A 5,926-nucleotide genomic window follows, 5' to 3' on the forward strand; every position below is an offset into this window, starting at 1 on the left:
CTTTCTCAGTTACCAATAGAATGCACATACAAGAGTGTCTAAGGTATAGAAAATCTGTACAATGTGATTAACAGACTTGACCTCACAGTAGGTGTAGAGCGCTGACCCCCATGACTGAAAAATACACTTCCTTTTCAAGTTTATGTGAAGCACTTCCCAAAAGTGGCTATTTGTTTGGACATAAAGCAATCTCAACAAATGATACCATAACAGCATACAGATTATGTCTTCTGACCACTGTAAAATATCAAGAACAAATTAGAAAATCTCTATATACTTGAAACTTAAGCAGCAGCCTCTAAGCAGTGCATTGACAAACTAAGGAATCACAATGGAAATTAGAAAATATTTTAAACCAAATGACAAAAAGATTATTACATGACAACCCTTGTAGCATGCAACTAATCCATGCTTAAAAGGAAATCTATGGCCTAATATGAGAAAAGAAGAAAGACTAAAAACAATTTAGTCATTGATCTCAAGAAGTTAGAGAAACTCAAAGAATGAATAAGAAAGAAAATTTAAAAAATAAGGGGAAATTTTACAAAAGAGAAGAAAAGAACACAAAATAGGATCAGCAAGTGAAAGTTTGGTCCTTTGGAAAGAACAGCAAAATAGAATAAGTCCCAGTCAAAATACAGGTAAGAGAATAAAGGTGACACAAATAACCAATACAGGGCAAAACCACCTATTCTACAGATAATAAAATCATCATAAAAGAATAAAATGAATAACCAACCATATGTTAATGTGTTTGACAAGTTAGTGAAATGGGACATATTCTTAGAAAAATACAATCTATTGAAACGGATGCAAAAAGAAAATAAATTGTTAAAAAATCTCAAAAAAAAACCAAAAACCAAAAACCTTCTCAAAACAAAAACGACCTACTCAGATGACTTCACTAGTGAAATATTCAAACATCTACAGAAAGGTAATCCCTACTGCATAGAAATCCCCCTCAAGAATAGAAAGAGAGGGAGTATTTCCATGTATTTTAATGAGACTAGTCTATACCAAGATATATAGCCATGATATCAAGCATATGTAAAAAGTCCAAGAGCAAACATCTTCCTTAATATTAAAATATTAAAAGCTCTTCCCCAGAGATCAAGAAAGAGACAAAGATGTCCACTATCAGCACTTTTATTCAATTTGTTCCCGAAAGTTCTAGCCAGAGAAATAAGACGAGGAGAGAAAAACATAAGAACTGAAAAAGAAAAAATAAAACTTACTGTTCACCGGTAACAAGACTGTTATGTAGAAAATCCAAAAGGATCTACAGAAAAACTGTTGGGCTCAATAATGAATTTATCAAAGATCTTAATTAAATTCACTGTTAAAAATTGTTTTTCATATATCAACAATAAGTAGAAAATTAAATTTGTAAAACGATACCATCTATATTTGCATCAAAACCCACCAAATACAGGGTGCCTGGTTGGCTCAGTGGGTTGGGCGACTGCCTTCGGCTGGGTCATGGTCCCAGGGTCCTGGGGTCGAGCCCTTTGTCAGGCTCCCTGCATGATGGGGAGCCTGCTTCCCCCTCTCCCTCTGCTGCTCTGCCTGTGTTCTCTCGCTTTCTCTGTCAAACAAGAAAAATAAAATCTTAAAAAAAAAAAAAACACCCACTAAACACCTAGTAATTTATATGAAGAAAGACGTGTAAGCCCTTTCCATGGAGACTTGAGCCAAAGGCAGATGCTCAACCTACTGAACCACCCAGGCGTCCCAGCACAGGGTCTTCTGAGGGGCTGGTGATGTTCTGTTTCTTGACCTGGCTGGTAGATACCCAAGCATATGAAATTATGATAATCCAAGCTATAAACGTATAATTTTTTACACTTTCCTGCTTGTTTGTTGTACTTACAAAATTTACAAAAAGTACATAGATGAATAAAAGTTCTCTGTTCCACATTATTAATACATAGCTATAAAAATATATATTTGTATTTTCTTTTCTTGACCCTTCGTAATCAAGTTTGGTGTATTTGTGCTACTCACTGTGTCTTAAAAATCAGAACTACAATGATAACATTGCACATCTAGGAAATAAGTTTTGGCTTGTGACCATCTACCGGCAATGACTTACCTCGAGCTTGATAGGAAGGGTCACATGTATTTCTTTCTGGTTTGTACCTTTAGATTGTATGGAGGGGCTTGAAGTATGATTTAGTCTGGAGCTCCATACCACCAGTTCAGCTAGCATGCTAGCTGATTGGGCTGGGCTGTACGGTTGAGGACCAACGTCGTCACAGAACAGGACTAGACTGTCATTACAATGTGGCTTCTGAAACATTGATGTTTTGGTTTGTAGTCCAAGAGGGGTGAGAAGCCTTTGTCTGGGGTTCCCCCAAAAAGGCATTTTCCCAAGGTATCCAGGAAGTGTATCCTGACCGTGCTGAGCTAAGTCGGGAAGGAAACATACATGGTGGGCAGGGTCTGACAAATGGTTTTGGAGATTTGGGATCTAAATTCTTATCTTAATTTGATCCCCATGGCGCAATGTGGGATTTAGGCCACTTCCCCGATACGGATCTGGTATTTGCCTCCGGCCATGTCAAGCTTCTTTATGGTTATGAGACTGATAAGGTAAAGATTGTCAAGTGATTTTTTACTCCTTTAGGAATGTCTTCAAATATTAGGCACATTATTTTTGATTAAGCCAGGAAGCCATGGAGAAACGAGGAGCAGATGTGAATTGTTGATTACGGGTTGGTTCCATTTTCCATCAGCTGGCAACCTCCATGCACTTCACCTGGCCTATATTTACCCATAAAGCCAACACATTCCGTATGAAAAAGAAAAAGCGATACAAATTAGATCAAAACATCTGGATATTTAGTAAATTGGCCAGATGTTTTGGTGGTTTATAAATAAAAGCCAAAAAGAAAAAAAAAAAGGATAAAAAAGCAGAGAGGGATTGGAACGGAGCTACCCACTCCCGTCCTCTACCTCCTCAGATCACACAGTGATCACACAGTATGAATCACACTGGGAACGTGGGATTCAAGGGATCATCGATTTTGAAACTGAGCCCTGAACAAACAGGAGTGACCTTCGTGGTAGCGAGGAGAAATGGAGAGTTGCCTTGGCCTTTTTTGGATCTAGAAATTATTTCTCCATGGCTCATAATTTTTGAATTGCATTTATATGGTTTCTCCGACCCCAGCCAAGATATCAATCGTCTAAGAGAGTTAGATGTTTTGCCAAATTGAAAATAGATTTGTTTTCCATGTCAGAATTACTGATGAAAACTGCAGGCATAAGCTCCCCCTCCCCTCTTTCCTTTTTAAAGGTGAAACACATCTCGTTTTGCTCTGTTTCTTTCTTTCTCAACACAACATGCCTCACTGGATAATTCTCAGGCAGTTTCAGGAAGAGCTCTTGTTGGGGAATGAGTTTGTGCTCAAATTTCTGCTTTTTGCTTTTTGGCTAACTTTGGGTAACTTGGCCTTTTGGAGCTTCAGTTTCTACCTTTAGAGGATGGAAATAATTATGACCCCATAAAGTTATTCTCAGGCAAAAAAAAAAAAAAAAGTTTATTTATTTATTTATTTATTTTTAAAGATTTTACTTATTTATTCGACATGGAGAGAGATCACAAGTAGGCAGAGAGGCAGGCAGAGAGAGAGGGGGAAGCGGGATCCCCACTGAGCAGAGAGCCCAATGCGGGGCTAGATCCCAGGACCCTGAGATCATGACCTGAGCCGAAGGCAGAGGCTTTAACCCACTGAGCCACCCAGGCACCCCCCAAAATAGTTTAAATGTAAAACCCCAGCACATTTCCAAGTAGAAGAACACCCCTTCCACCATTTGTGATTGGCAGGTGGGCAAGTCAGTTGAGGTAACTCCCTCTGAGCCCACACCTAAGCACAAAACTTTTAAAAAGGCTGGCTGTCGAAGGATGAACATCCAACTTTTGTGTCAACATGGGCGGGACTAGAGGAGATTATGCTGAGTGAAATAAGTCAAGCAGAGAAACTCAATTATCATATGGTTTCACTTATTTGTGGAGCATAAGGAATAACACGGAGGACATGGGGAGATGGAGAGGAGAAGGGAAATCGGAGGGGGGTGCGGGGGGGACAAACCATGAGAGACTATAGACTCTGAGAAACAAACTGAGGGTTTTGGAGGGGAGGGGGGTGGTGGGATGGGTGAGTCTGGTGGTGGGTATTAAGGAGGGCACGTATTACATGCAGCACTGGGTGTGGTGCATAAACCATGAATCTTGGAACACCGAAAAAATTAAATAAAATTAAGATGTTAAAAAAATCAGATTGTAAAATTGGAATGAATGACCTCCAGAAATGAAAATAAAATGCCACAAGGGTATTAGGATTGAATAATTTTAGACTGGATAATAAACATAATTAAAATATTTATTCACAAGGGGAAAAAAAGGCTGGCTATCATAGATTTCTGCAAAGAGAAGTGGGATCAGGGAGGAAAATTATCCAGTATCTCCATACACAAGTTAATGTGATACACTGAATTGGAAAATATCCCACATGTATTTTTATTTATTCCTTGAACAAATATTCGCTGAGTACCTATTATAGCCAGAAATGGTTGTAGATGTCGAGGACACAGACCTTCATCCCTCTTCTCATAGCAATTACATTCCAGTGGAGACAGATAGATGAAACATAACATAATAGAGAACAAAATAGAGGATAACAAAATAGAGAAACTCTGCAGAAGCTAAAAGGTGCTTGGCCGACAAAACAGCATAAACTAGGGATTGGGAGGACTGAATGAATGAGTGTGACATCCCGTGGATAATAGTAATAAGAATAACAACATCTCTGCGAAATCTTGCCCGTGCGGCCCAGGGTAGGTTGGGATTTTTACTGAGTTGGGCACATTAAACCGTAGTGGATGGGCTTCCATTTGGGTTAAGATGTTTTCCTTCTGCAGAAAAGAAACAGAAACCGCTGTGATCTGGGAGCAGAATTTACAGAAGGCTCCCCACCGACAGCTATATGCCAAACAGAATATTCTTTCCCGGCGTGGCTAGCATTGCAAGGGGCTTGGCTCAACAGTTGGGTACTTCCAGACATCGTGTTCTGATTTGGAATTCGACGTGTTCTGAAATGATTACCCTATAAAATGCTATAGAAAGAAAACCTATTTCTGATAATGGTTAAATCTTTGTAAAAATACTTTAAGCTTCCAAGTTTTTCTTTGATATAAAGAAATAATTAGTTGGAAAAGAAATTAATACCACAATGAAAGGGTCTATCAAAATACCAGAATAGGTTGCTTGAGAGTAGCAGTTGGCGAAGGACTTTGAAGTGTCCGTAGGGAAGGAACTGTATAAATCAAAGTAAGCTTTTTATGAAGAGGCAAGAAATTTCATATCAATCCTTAGCAAATGACCCCCTCTCCCACTTCATACAGAAGATAAAGAATAAGGACATGAAATACTTCAATTCCTACCTCCAAGTACCTTCCTCCAAAATGGAAGCATGTTCGGGAGAACGCATCCACAACCACCATTCACCCCCATTCTTACTTTTTGCCCTCGATATGCACTTTGCCTTTCTTTCCCAAGTGACTAGCGTCCCCAGGCTCTCGATCCCGTACGTTTCAAAGGCTCAGGAATGTTCTCCTCTAATCTCTCTTTGCTTTTTTTTTTTCCTCCTCTAGTCTCTTGTCCAACTTTTCACTCTGCGCTACCGACTGCTTTTCTTGGGCACCTACTTACGCCTCTCCTTCCATAAACACAAAACGCACTCCCCCCCCCCCCACACTACTACCTCTCACACCTCCACAGCTCCCGCCAGGAACTGCCTGCCCTCTTACGGACACTTGCTTCCCACACTCGGCACGGAGGGCTTTGGACATGTCTGCACTTGTCTCCCTGTCCGTTCTCAGCACGATTTGGCTGTTCCTCTTTTGTTAATGAGACTTTTTTTTT

This window comes from Martes martes, assembly GCF_963455335.1.
Source record: "Martes martes genome assembly, chromosome: 14".
In the NCBI taxonomy this organism is placed as follows: Eukaryota; Metazoa; Chordata; class Mammalia; order Carnivora; family Mustelidae; genus Martes; species Martes martes.